The sequence below is a fragment of the Anticarsia gemmatalis genome, chromosome W (genome assembly GCF_050436995.1).
Source record: "Anticarsia gemmatalis isolate Benzon Research Colony breed Stoneville strain chromosome W, ilAntGemm2 primary, whole genome shotgun sequence".
Taxonomy (NCBI): Eukaryota; Metazoa; Arthropoda; class Insecta; order Lepidoptera; family Erebidae; genus Anticarsia; species Anticarsia gemmatalis.
Genome location: NC_134775.1, coordinates 13457921 through 13473797, shown reverse-complemented (window position 1 = coordinate 13473797; position 15877 = coordinate 13457921).

Below are 15877 nucleotides of genomic sequence, written 5' to 3'. Positions count from 1 at the left end.
GAGGTGTCAACTTATACCACTCGGCTATCACTGCTCTTAAATAAATTAATAAAACCCATTAATTTCCCACTGCTGGACAAGGCTCTCCTCTCCATGAGGGAGGGGTTAGACCTTGAATTCCACCACGCTGGCCAAGTGCGGGTTGGGGACTTAGCATGCCCTCAATAAATGTACCAAACAAATTTTAGGCATGCAAGGTTTCCTCATGATGTTTTCCTTCACCGTTGGAGCATGTGATAATTATTTCTAATACACACATAACTTTAAAAAGTCATTGGTGTGTTGTTCGAACCTGCGACCACTTGAGTGGGAGGTGTCAACTTATACCACTCTGCTATCACTGTCACATTCATACAAAAGAACATTTTCAAGTAGTCAGTACACATGCGAATAGTAGACCTTTGCTAGTAACAATTGGTATTTGGTACCCATTCTTTGTATATGAAGTAGATATACGATACGATGGACTCATTGGCAATGATTTATTGCAGACAATAGGTGCAATTATTGATCTTAAAAACAATGGCCTAAAAACCCATTTTAATTGTATTACAATAATTAATAATAATTTAAATTATACAATAAGTAAACAACCCCGTTCATACAACGTACTAAACTGTCAGTAGACTGTGAACCTGAATATTATTCAGGTGATGCTAATTTAGACTATCATGAATTTCAAGACGCCACTAAAGCACTAGCTTTAGTGAATTGTATCAATGGAGATGCAAGCTCAATAATTTAGAAAAGTTCAGACTGTCCACGACAACTGACTATAACAAAACCTTTTACAGTGACTCCAAATGAACGCGCAGAACCAAATATTAATTTTACTGACTTAACTGATTATAGCAACTGTAAAGACTGCAAATTACTCGAAGAAAACTTTAACAAATTAACCCTTAATTTGGCAAAGTATAAAATGCTATAAAAACCGAATTTTGTCATCAGAAATGTTATTTATACACATAAAACGACTATAGAAAATGTTTAAAAAAAACTCTGAAAGCTCAGTTTTCCTGAAAACTCATGTATGCCACAACATTCACCGCCTCACACTCACTGCCACAACATTCAAGAATACAAATCCTAAATGTGTTGTATGCAGGGGCATACATTGCCAATTACTGTAGGTACTGACTACGTATGTAAAAAAAAACAACTATTATATTTATTATTTTTTATAATAAATAATATTTTTTTTTTTTTTTTTTTTAAATTTATTATTTATTTTTATAAAAAAAATACATAGAAATTACGTAGGCACATGGTAATCTAGTTGACAATTACGGGAATTTTTACCAGTTACGAAATAAAGGCGGACTTCGCACTTCATACATTGTACGACTGTAAGTTTTGAACACAATCGGCATCTTCCTTGTGTGGTCATTGTCATAAAATGACCAATGTTGTCAAATCGTGACGCTTCAACTGGACTGACTAGTGGTACTCTTTTTTTGGTGCCTTTCCCAAACAGCACACAAGCTGCTTATACAGTCGTTATACAGCCTGATAGTTGCATAAGAGTCGTTCAAATGCTGTACAATTTTCTATAAGTTGTATACTAGCTATTTAAAAAACCCTTTAACAGCTAGGCGGGACAGTAGCCGTTTAGTAGGAAACTAATGACTTATAGTGATATATGAGCATGTAATTGCATCGCTAGACAGCCTAGGGAAGTATAATTGAGTTAATGGAATCTTCTATAACACCGTTAACTGTATAAGGGGACTTTAGGAGATAAAGGAGTTTAAACGGAGTTATGCGTTGCGTTTATAGCGCTCAAGAGCGTAAATAAGCTTTTTGTAGTGCCTTAGGTTCTATAACAGATTTTTTTAGGGCTAGTGTATTACTCATCTATAAAAGAGTTGCGTAGGTCTTTAATAGCGCCTTGAGCGTTATATCAGATATTTATATGGCTTCTGTACGGCAAATAGATGTATAAGGTATCATTCGAAACATTTTTACAGCCATGGGGATTACAGAATTATGTTAAAGCACCTAAAGCGCTATAACCGAGTAATATACCTTTAAACTAAAGCTTAAAATTATGATCATAATATTTTATTTATTTATTTATTTATTTAGGACAACCAACAAGGCTTACACCAGGAAGCATGCATAATACGATACATTCATAAAAACTTAAACTAGGTGTTGCCTCAATTAAAGGCTGCCACGGCATGCAAAGAATATATTTACATAGGTGCAATGGTGGTTCAGTCTGTCAACTGTTTTTAAAGAATCATACTATAAATTGACTTTCAAACTATTTTAATATTCAACGACTGACCCCTAAAAGTACGAGTAAAATGCTGGTGTGCGACCTAAACAATTATATTGAAGCACTCCTATGCCACAACTGCAGAACCTTGAGGTCTACAACAGCAAACACTAGAGCCTTTGTACAGCTTAAGCCGCTAGAGCAGATGTAACCAAGTCTGAGAGCTGCTTGATCGAGACGCCATTACAGCATTTGGTAAACATATTTTTTGAGGTTATTACGATCTTTTGAAGATCATATAAATCTATATAGCCTGGTAATGTTAACATAATTAAAATCATTTTTTATTACCTATAACCCTAATTAAACTATCTGTAACCCTCAAAGTCTTATTTATGTTCAAAATACAATTTCCAAATCCACATATCTATATAATTTTTGCATTTAAAACTGAATATTTTGAGGGCGCATGAAAATATTGACGATAATATACATATATATTGACAGCAAACTGGAACTCGCACTTTCATATCACGTACACAAAGAAATAAAAGCGATAGACTACTTGTTATTTTAATAATCCAATCCGTAAAAATAAAATGTCTCCTCATTTGTCACTGATGATTCATTTTAATACAATATATTTAGTTTACACCATAATAAACCGACCATATTACTAATTTAGAGCGTTAGCATTTATAACCGTTACACAGTAGCGCTAAAATAAGATAAAGGTGGTATAATCGCGCTACAAGAGCTTTTTAATTACTATTTACGACCACTGTAGATCCAATGTCGAGCTATAAGCTGGACAGTATGGGCCTATTTGACGCTACAAGAGATCTGTAGCCGCTTATAGAACCACTATACTTCTTACTAAAGGAGCCTAAGGCGTTATAAAAATCCTTTAACCGGCCATTGTGCAGCTTGTTATAGCGCTTGTGTGCTAGTTGGGTTGTTACTACCCTCAGAACGCTGGTATTTTTGTAGACCTTCGTAAAATTCGAATCTAAAGTCCTTCAAAGTAATTGACTTTGTCTTGGAATATCTTCTGTGAAGGAGCCATGCGTTATTTATACAGATGTCAAGAAGTTGGGCAAATATGCCGATATACCATCTTCTTGTCTTGAAAGGTGTTCTATATAAGGAGATAAGCATATCGGTCAAGTCAACCACTCCCATATGCTTGTTGTACTCCTTTACAATTTGCGGACATTGAACGTCAACCCTCGTTTTGGAGTCCTTGCAGTATCTTTCTATTGTAGCTACTGGTTCAACGCCGACATAGGAACTCATCGAGGTCACTGCTTTGTTGTCATTCCACCGTACTGCGACCAAGCGGTTTTTGTCGCAGGAGACTTGAGCATGAATACTCCGATGTTTCTTTTTCATTTGTTTCTCTGAGGGCAAAATTGCTTCCGCACCTCTCAACCTATTATTCCTGATGGTTCCTAGTCCAAAGATCCCATAGTCTTCTCTCAGTATGTGGAACAATTCCGGGCAACTAAAAAAGTTATCACAAAAAATAAAGGCTGGTTTGGGTTTAATACTTTTGCACAAAGCAATCACGACTTGCGCTCCAAATCCGATTAATACTTGCTTTTCTGTAAATGAATGGAATCGGAATGTGTCCTCTCCTCCATACAATATGAAATCATAAATCATTCCTGAAACTCCAGCGCGGACGTAATTTTTAAAACCCCACTTATTAGGTTTGTCCTTCATATATTGACGCCGCTTCCCTGCTTTTGTCCCTTTGTATGGGATCATCATCTCATCGATGCAGAATCTCCTTTCATTTTCTTGAGCTAAACAGTTGTCTCTTATTTTTTGCACTAACGGCCTAACTTTATAGTATCTGTCAGAATCTTGTACGTCGTTGTCAGCAAAATGTAAAAATCGACGTATTTGTTGATAACGTTTTAGTGGCATAAAATCAGCCACAAGTTTGTATCTACATCGCAAACTCCAATAATCAGTATAAGACGGCATCTTTACAACACCTATAATGATATGAATCGCTAAAAAATCCCGTCATTCGTCTTGAGTCAAACCCAGAGTACGTCCAGTTTGAGATATTGCATAAGTTTGTTTGTTCGACAAAATCTGTCAAAATGTCTGGGGGAAAAAACTTGTAGAAATACTCCAGGGGAGTTAGGACTATGCCGCTCCCGACAGGACATAGAAGCCGCATGTCGAAAAACAGCTTTTTTTCCAATTATAACTAAGAGTAAACTTTTGGATTCGTCTAGGTCGTTGTGATCTTATTTTTCTGGAAATACGTGATGTGGAGGAGGCATTCGTCGACACGCTAGGTGTTACCAAACCAGGGGGTGCATTAGGTGCAATTAGTGTAGCGGTTGCAGGCGTAGCAGGAGTTGCAGGCGTTGCGGGAAATGAGGGAATTTCACTCAGTACTGGTACTTGACTACAATTCGGTTCTAGAGATGGACTTGAATAAACATTCTGGAAAATTGGTGTAAGGCGAACATTTTCGCTGGTGGGGTCTTCATCATCTAGAAGATTAAGTCTTTCTAAAGAGCTATCAATTGAGTTTGCAGAGGAGCTGGACATGAAAAGCGGTGTGTGCACATGTATTTCGTCTTCAATATCAGAATGTTCACTATCATCAGAGGGTGCATTTTGAGCAGGGACAAGCGCTTAAATTTAAAAAAAAAAAGGTAATATACAAACTAAGCAAAGCAAAACCCTAAAATTGGCAATGTATGCCCTGACATACAAATTAAATAGGGGTATTTTTCTACAAACTTGGCAATTTATGTCACAGCATACATCATGTTAGTATCCAAAATAACACCAATGCAAGAAGTTAGAACTGCAAACTTATTAGACAAATTATATAATCATGATATCAAGCATAGGATTCAGTCGTGAAACTTTTCCCAAACTGGGTAATAATCAATAAAATTATATAAATACCTTGAAGAGACGGCCACGGAACAGCTGACGGCCGGTACGCCATTTTCGTCAACTAATGTCAAAACTAGTGATACCAGATGCCTGTCTTATATTTTCGACTAAAAGTTGTTTAAGTTGCAAGGTGATAAAATTATAATTTTACGTTATTTATGTATTTTCTAATACAAAATATTTTTTTAAAGTTGATGTATGTTGGGGCATACATTATTAAATTAAGGGTTAAGACTTGACCATACTAATGATAATTAAACACAATATACGAGTGAACCAAAAATAAGGAACCCACGTACATAAAACCTTCCAGACAGGCTCAAAAATTAATGAGATAAATAACCAAATAGAAAAATTGTTAAAACACAATGTCATACAAGAATCTCACTCTCCATGCAACTCTCCAGTTCATCTGGTTCCAAAGAAAAAAGATGCTTCAGATGAAATCAAATACAGGATGGGAATTGACTACAGGGGGCTAAATGACATAACCTTAATACCTTCCAACGGACTATGGACAGTGTTCTGCGCGGTCTGCAAGAGCAACACTGTATGGTTTACCTAGATGACATAATTATTTCCGCAAATAGCCTTGACAGTATGATAAATAAATTGAGATTTGTATTTGATAGACTTCGAGCTACTAACATAAAAGTATAACTGGACAAATCAATCAACAAAGAATTTTTACGCCAAGAGGTACTCTTTCTTGGATACACTATAACGAAAGAAGGACTATGACACGTAGAAATAAGTACATTATTATTAGAACCTTCTAGTTGATATGAGTCGTCGGAACAAAGTAAAAACTTTGTTGAACAAAATTGCAGAATCGTCACGATTATCTTAGTTTATATTTATCTTATATTATATCGACGCCCCCAAACAATAAGTCGGTGTAGCGACTAGGTATGTCGTACATATTAGCACGTACATAAATATTAGCACGTAGGTATACAGATAGGGCACAAGCATTCACACAGCAACATTCTCACGTATTTGTTAGTATATAAGCACTTGTTATACTCGCAATAAATCAGACTAAAACCATCTCTTGTCTCCTTGTATCCCTTGCCAAATCATCTGGCAAATTGGTGACCCCGACCGATACAAGTTACATAACATGACTTCCCCTGTAAGTCAAACGGCAACCTCCACATTGATGATTGGAAGCAGCCTTCACGAAGATCAGACCAGCAGCAGCAAACCTTCGCACCCTCATCACTCCTCACTCCTACAGCAGCAGTCGTACAACTCCAGCCAGCATCTTCGGCCACACCAGGGCACTCCACGAACATGTCGCTCACGCACATGACTGGCATACCCTACGGCCTCAGCGGCATCCAACCTGGGCATCATCGTCACGCTACTCTGACGCACCCAGGGCACCGCAACGCTTCGTCTCGACTCACCGCAGACAACAAGCACCTCGCCCCGACTCACTGGGGACACTTCACCGCACACCGCACACCGCACACCGCACACCGCACCTCTCCGACTCACTGGAGTTAGCGGCATACAGTTCCGACTCACTGGGACTAGCGGCATACAGTTCCGACTCACTGGGACTAGCGGAATTCGAGTTCCGACTCACTGGAACTCATCAATGACACTGGAGAGACTGACTGACATGAAGAGAAGATCGACCTACGGTCTGAGAGGGAGTGATGTAGCGGCTCGCTACATACAGCGACATCTACTGGGACCAGCGCAACCAGTAAGAAACCTTGGAGATAGCAACTGGAACCGCCATTTTATCCCGCATCCCGGAGTTTTGAAGAGAAGCCATCAAAGAACGCCTGATCAGCTGCTACGAAGAATCAGACCAACGTCAGCTTCAAAAATTATTATCTGAAATGGATCTCGGCGACCAAAAACCGTCACACCTTCTACGTAAGATGCGAGTGCTCAGCAACGGCAAAATCAGAGACGAGACTATCAATTCAATTCAATTCAATTTTATTCAAATAAATTAATACATAAAGTTTAATATAAGTCTTATAGTTAGAATATTAGGTAGGTACATAATAAAAACATAGGGAGCCTGTATTAGGATAAATAAATCCTGTATCACAGGCTCTTAGATACGGCGAGCGTTATTGATAAAAAACAAAAATTTACTTATACAATATTTAGATATTAAATAATAATAGTTAAAATTTCTGGCAAAGTAAAGTTTAGATAGCACTACAGAACTGTATCATACTCCAGACCAACAGGACATTATTCCCCAGCTCCCGTGCTAGGTTTGTACCTGTGTTACGGTGAGACAGAGAACAAGGCCGTCAGAGTCTTTGATAACACAATTATTGAAGTACTATGTTAATATAAAGATTATAATGGACCTATACACTATCATTATATAAAAATGACAAAATATGCTAATATGTAACTTAAGTAACGAAACATGTATATTGAAACAAAAATAAAAATCTAGGTCAAGCATTTAATGACGCAGTTCAGAAATTTGCTAACTAAGGAATCGAGTGTAAGTGGGTCAGTAGTGTTTAAATGGAATGTTTACATTGATGAAAAATGAAGTAATATAATAATGAAGTACAAAGTTCACACACATAATTATTACGAATTAAACATCAGCTCCGTACAAAATTTTAATTAAAAATAGTTTAAGTGACTTTAAAACATTCGTTGTGTGATTAATACATCAATCTGTAGACAATAATAAACATATAATGTTGGCGAAACATGACCTTACGTACTTTATGTGTAAAACAGTGTGAAAAATAACAAGTGGAACTGAAGTGATAAACAAATTTTAGTGCTAAAAGAACCTAAACAACTTTATAAAAAAGCATAGATCTCTATAGACAACCAATAACACATCGAAATAATACATACATAACGCTAAAATTACGAATTATTTGGTGAAGTGCATTCAAACATTGTTTTTGTTCGTTAATTTTATTCAAAGTTGAGTGATAAAAACTGATTGACCAATAGGAAGCATCCTACTCATTACTTGGTCATTTTTTGTGTAATAAAAGCAACCAGTTATGTATTTGGACAACTGCTTGTATGACGACGTAGCGCATGCAGTATTTCACTAGACTCGTATACATTGGTCTCGAGTTCGCGTCCCGCTGACTGCTGTGGCTTTTTGTACATTCAAATAAGTCGTAAATTGCGACACGAAGTTTAAAGTGATTGAGGGATCGAATCCACGAAGACTGGACTTTTAGAAAATTGTGATAGTCAGTTGTTTCTAAAAAATAAACATGGATCCTAATAACTCTAGTAATAATATAACTCAACGTAAACCGCATAAAACGAAATCATTAACTGATTTATCTTCGCTAACAAACGAAAAAAGTATGTTTGAAACGACTATGATGAGTATACCAGACAGTTTAAATGACGACAGCGATACTATAAATATCTTAATTGAACAAAATAAAAAACTTACTATGGAGTTGTTAAGCGCACATCAAGAAATTGAGAATTTAAATAATGAAAATTTTCGACTAAAAAGTGATCTTCAAGAGATGATAAAAAAATCAAATACATATAAAAAAATATGCTCAACGCCTAGCAAAAAATGTATAACACCAACTCGCAAACAAACAATATTAAATCTTAACCGTGACTCTAGTATGGACATCGTCGCAAGGCCTAACAGCAAGCGCGACAAAGAAACTCAAACAACTAACACAAGTAATCAAGTGCAAAATATTTTAACATCAGAAAACTCACATATCTCTACATCAGTTAATAACCATAACAAAAATACCAAAGAGAAAAATAAACTGTGCATTCTTAGTAACGAAAAAATCAGTGGATCTTTATCTTTAATGGAAGAAGTATTTTCCAATCATTTTGATTTCTGCCATTATATAATGCCTAATCGTAATGTTAAACAAATAACAACTAATATGTAGCAAAAACTAAAGGGATTTACGATTAAAGACTACTGTCTTCTCTTTATAGGACAGAATGATGTTAGAGATGAGAGAGAACACATTAATGCCATTAATGCGTTAAAAGAGTCTCTTCAGAAAATTAAGCACACCAATTTAGTTATCTGTGCCCCTACGTATATCATGGGGGCCCCCATATACAACTTTAAGGCAGAAATGCTTGGTAAACTACTCTACCTTGACTTACAAAACAATGACTACGCGTATCTGTTTGACACCAATTCTGATCTGAGCCTTGAAATGTTCTCCACCACAACTGGAAAAATCAACAAAGATGGACTAAGGAATATATTTAACCGAATAATGGATAACATATTAATTGATTGGAGTTTATTGGACGAAAACTACAGTGGACAAACTAATGATAACACAAAACACAAATATATGAACTCCCTCCAGCAAACTATCAATTGCAGTGAACCCTCGGATTTTTTTTCGTCTACAATAACACCTTTATTCTGCACCAAAACATCGCGGGTCTATTAAACAAATCTGACGCCTTAACCATATGTTTGGAAGAACTTTCTGAAAAAAATATACAAGTAGAAATATTATGCATTACTGAGCACTTTATTATGGACGGCTACGAAAATAATTTGGTAATTCCAAACTACACACTAGCAGCATTTTATGGTAGGGACCACTGTAAACGTGGAGGTGCTTGTATATTAGTAAAAAATGGAACTCAGTGGAAGGAGATGCCAGAAATAAAAAGTCTATCGATTTCAGGTCTATGTGAATGTTGTGCAATAGAACTTACTAGCTACAATATAGTAATTGTATGTGTTTACAGGGTACCAAAATCAGAGAATTTGAATACATTTTTCAGTAAACTAGAAACTATATTACAACGATTAAATAAAAAAGCCTATAAAAATTGTATAATTGCGGGTGATTTTAATATTGACCTTATTAAACAAAACAGTGTAACATGCGATTTTGAGAACTTATTATTAACCTACAATATGACTTTAGCTGTAAGAGAACCGACTAGATTATTAAGTAAAACTTGTATTGATAATTTTGCTCACAACTTCAAAAAATCATGTAAGACGGAAGTGTTAGAATTTGCTTTGTCAGATCATACAGCGCAGCTGATGATGTTCCCTATTAAAAAGATACCTATAATTAAGGCATGGAAAAAACGCACTCGCGATTTTTGTGATGATAACATTAGGAAATTTATTGAGTGTCTTAGTAGCTACTCATTTTCTGAGATATATGCAGAAACTGACCCCAACAGGGCCTACAACCTTTTTATCGAACATTTTGTACTTTTTTATAACCTCTGTTTTCCCTACAAAACTATCACTATACATGTGAATGGAAAACAAAAATGGATATCACGCGGATTAAAGAAATGTAGTCTCAGAAAGCGTCAGCTATTATGGAAATATAGATTAAAGCCATCGAATAAAACAAAAACCAAGTTTACTACCTATTCAAAACTATTTAAAAAAATTATCAGACTTACAAAACGCTCACAAAACAATTATAAAATAAAAACCTCTGATAATAAATGTAGAGCTACGTGGCAAATAATAAATGAATCCAGATCAAATACCCCACGTGACATTATAAATGAAGTAAACGTGAATAATAATATAGTCTGTGATCCGAATGTTATAGCGAATGCCTTTAACAATTATTTTGTTGATAAAATAAAGCCCATTTCGGGACGTGGCAATAAAGTAACATCGAGAATTGTAAGCACTGTGAATTCTATTTTTATAGTTCCAAGTGTACCAAATGACATATATAAAATTATTTCTGAATTAAAAAATACTAATAGCGTAGGTTTTGATGACATTTCAACTAAAATTATTAAAATTTGTAATCGACATATTTGTGGACATTTAAGTCATATCTTAAACTTGTGCATTAGTAACGGGATTTTTCCTGATAATTTGAAAGTAACTATTGCAAAACCGCTGTTCAAAAAGGGTGATAAAAAAATATTAGAAGCTTATAGACCCATTGCACTTTTATCTATTTTTTCTAAAATTTTTGAAAAGTATATTTATAATCAACTTTACGCCTATTTGGAATCTAATAAACTACTATGTCATGAGCAAAAAGGTTTCCGCAAAAACAAAAGTATTAATTTAGCTATATATGATTTTTACAAAACAGTGCTTACAAGCGTTGACAAAAGGACACCAATATGTGCCATTTTCTGCGATATGACCCAGGCCTTTGATTATGTGGACCATCACATACTATTAAATAAATTAGAATCTTATGGTATACGAGGCAATGTTCTTAATTTGCTCAAATCATATCTCTCTGATAGATCTCAGATGACAACTATATCTAGGATTAATAATATGACTAAGCATCATGAATCTTATTTATCTGAATCGCGTAATATTACTTTTGGTGTCCCACAAGGCAGCGTTCTAGGCCCGCTTTTATTTAACATCTATATAAATGATCTACCTAAATTTACTATCCACCCAATGTCCTTATTTGCAGACGATAGTACTGTATCTATACAATGTAAGACAAAGGAACTCTATCAAGATGACATAAACAATTGCTTGGATTCAATTATTAACTGGCTAGATAATAACAATCTTAAAATAAATTTATCTAAAACTCAAATCATGCATTTCAGCCAGAGAGCTCAACCTCATAATATTAATATAAATTATGATAATAATCCAATAAAAGAGGTAGAATCAGCGCAATTTTTAGGACTAACCATCGATGGGCAATTGAATTGGAAGGCGCATATATCACAATTATGCAAGAAAGTCAGTAGTTCTGCATATGCTCTGTACAGATTGGCTCCAATAGTAAACATTGACGCTTTACTCACAGCCTACCACGGTCTTGTTGCCTCTGTCTTACGGTATGGGATAATTTTTTGGGGAAACTCAACGGATAATGAGATAGCTTTTAAGGCCCAAAAACGTTGTATACGAGCCATGTTTCGCTTGGATTCCACAGATTCTTGTAAACCGCTTTTTATATCACATAAAATTTTAACACTTCCCTCATTATACATACTAGAGATAGCACTATTTGTTCATAAAAACCCTCATCTATTTGAACAAATATCTGATGTGGTAAAAAGAAACAGGCGCAAATTTAATAGTAATAGACTGTGTCTCTATAGAGCAAAAACAACTTTGGCACAAAAAAGCGTATTAGGTATGGCGCCTAAAATATACAATAAGATTCCTAATGATATAAAAAAATGTAATGTAAAAGTATTTAAACATAAATTGAAAACAATTCTGACAAATAAATGTTATTATAGTATACATGAATTCCTAAATGAAAATAATTTTGACATTTAATATTTATTGCTCTTCATTTATAATTATTATAATTAATACGACTTTATTGTAATGACATATAATTTTTTTTTTTTTTTTGCTCTTTTTGAAAAAGAAATGACATTTAATTTTATTGTTCTTAATCTCTATTTATGAAAATTGATATGATTTTACTTAAATTGATAGTAATGACATGTAATATTTTTTGCGCGCCGGTAAAAACGGCAAAACATGCTGTACATAACTTTTTATTGAACATCTTGTTACCATGTTTTATGCAATAAAGAATTTGATTTGATTTGATTTGATTTGAAAAATAACTTAATTAAACGCTTATGCACCCTCATAATCAACAGAGTTGATGTATCTCTGTTCAGCAGCTTTTCTAGCGGGACACTCTGCTATTCCTGTTTGGTGTTTATTGGGCTTATTGTAACGTGTGCAAGTAGCGCATTTAGGCTCCATGGTATGCTTCATTATACAAGCGTCTATTTTATGTCCCGTAGCCGCACAGTGTCCACAAATGGTGTGACTTTCACGGCAAGATTTTGCCGCATGCCCGTACTGCTGGCACTTGTAGCATCTAGTTACAAGTGTGAAGTCCCTAACAGGACAAGAGGTCCAGTTTATGAATATACGAGTCTGAGTGATGAGAGCCTTGCGAATATTAGCAGGGACTTCAATACTATCAAACTACTATGGCTAAGACTTTTACCACCTGCAGTGACTTCGGTTCTAGCTGTTACAGAAGAAATAGATGTCAACAAAATGAGCCAAATCGCCGACAAGATATTAATACTTCAAAGCAAAACAAACGACGATGCAATGTCATGCATACTGGCGTAGTTAGCAAAAATGGAACAAGAATTAAATACAATTCAGCAAGAACAGAAACTATCAACACAGCACTCGACATTTTTATAATCGACGTAATTTGCCACCAAGGTCAAGTTCAAGAGCAAGCAGTGGGGAAAGAAAACAATTTTGTATCTACCATTACAGATACAGAGAAAATGCAAAAAAATGTGTAAAACCATGTGATTGGAGACAGGACTTTCACACAAGCTATTAGGGACACTAATCGGAGCACAGCCTACGGCGGAAATCTGTGCTATTCACCCGTCTAATCGTCTCACTATTACCGACCGAAAAAGTGGTATGAGATTTTTGATTGAGACGGGAGCAAACATTGCGGTTAAAAGCAAGCCGCAGAGACATTAATCGATACAAAATGAGCACTATACGCTGTATGCCGCAAATGGCACAGAAATCAAGACGTATGGCGAGAAAACACTCGTATTGAACTTGGGACGACGTCCAACAACACACAACACAACCAATTATCGGAGCAGATTTTCTGGAGCATTATAAGTTGATAGTCGAAATAGCTGGTCGAAAACTTATAGACAGGGTAACAGAGCTGACAACGCCTGCTACCCTAATGAAATCGACACAGCAGACACTCGCACCATTGACGTGGGTATAGATCCACGCATTATTCAGTTATTAAAAAATACGAGGAAATAACGAAACCTTCCTCACTCCGTGCTACTCCCAAGCATAAGATTACGCATATGTCCTAGGATTTGTAAATAATATATTTTTATTTTTTTAAAAGGGGGGGAGTATATGTAGCGACTATGTCGTACATATTAGCACGTACATAAATATTAGCACGTAGGTATACAGATAGGGCACAAGCATTCACACAGCAACATTCTCACGTATTTGTTAGTATATAAGCACTTGTTATACTCGCAATAAATCAGACTAAAACCATCTCTTGTCTCCTTGTATCCCTTGCCAAATCATCTGGCAAAAGATAAGTCGGTAATGATCCCCCAAACAATAAGTCGGTAATATACTATTATGGGCTTTAAGCTTTTATGTCATTTTCGGCATCTATGGGTTAGAATACACCTTGGCAATTTTTTCCAGATTTTTCCTAATGATATTTACAAAAATATCATGACACACGTGTTTATTGTGCGGAATTTCGATAAAAATATATGTTGGCAAAAAACCTGTTATTAATTATTTAGGCAATATACGTTTACCGGGTTATTGGCGTAAATAATTTTCATGACGTTTTAAGTAAGAGTGAGTACACAGTTATTGTTGAATACAGATTAATATACATATTCCATAATATACACTAACAAATATACATATTCCATAATATACACTAACAATGTTATTTCATAATGGTATGTCTCATTGAAGTACGCAGTGTTTCAATACTGTGAATTTGTTTTGTATTTTTATCGATTACACCTAAAATGAAAAAAAAGTACGTTGCTCCCGATTAGGAATCCGATGAAGATTTTACTCCAGACGAGTCGGAATAAGCTCCGAGTTCACGCCCTAACATGGTGGAGAGCCTATTAAGTAGCATTTCAAGTCTAAGCGGAAACTCTGAACCTATTAATAAAATAATAAGTGTTCCAGAAATGATAAGCACGCCATCAACAATTTCAAATTTATCACTATATTTAACTCACGCAGATTTCGTAGCTACTTCGACAGAAATATATATAGCATCAACCTTCGATTTATCTATAACAGACATTGAAAAAGAAAATCAAGTAAGTAACTAAGAAATTTTGATGACACGCTAAGACCACAAGAAATTTCAGCATTTAATCACAAAGACACATTAACCGGTACAACTTCTAATGATTGCTCACGTGCGATTATAAGCGGATATGAGGTCACTCCAAACTTAATAATATCTACTAGTGAAGAAGGAGAAAATGAGGTTTTAACACCAGAAGAGCGATCAGAAAGAATCAACGATATAATAATGACAGCAGAAAGCGATCATGAGGTTGAGCAGAATTTATTAGTAAGCATTGAAGACGTAGTTACTAGTAATGAATCTGGAAGGACAACCCTCTTTATTGGAAAAGGAAAATAAACTAGCTAGAAAACGCAAGCATGTCAGAAATGAGTGGCGTAGTAAGAAAAATAAAATCCTTTAAAATTCCAGCAAAGCTTACGGCTTCCATCGGAACGACAAGCTATTAGATATTTGATAAATTTGATAGTCTAACTAATCGCGAACTTCATTGGTTGTGTATTAGTAGATATGTCCAAGCACAAACTATCAAAAAAATTACGCTAAACAACCGCACGCAAACTTACAATTATTTATTTTTTACCTAATTCAAATAATGAAACATTTCCTGTATATAAAACACATTTTTTAAAGACCACAAATTAAAGAATATGTCGTTTAGACGGCAATTGAAAAAGCTATGAAAGCAGATGAATGACTTAAGATAAACGGGGAAGACATGACAATAGACCTAACAAAATGGACAGTGCGACAGAAGCTTGTGTTAAAACACATGTCATATTGAATAATTTCCTAAAGTTGAGCCGCAATATGTGAGGGCGACTTCAAATCAGGAATATCTTTCCGAAAACTTTAATAATATTTCCAAAATGTATCGCTTTTATTCTGAACGGTTTACGTAACAAAACTACACTGATGTGGTAAT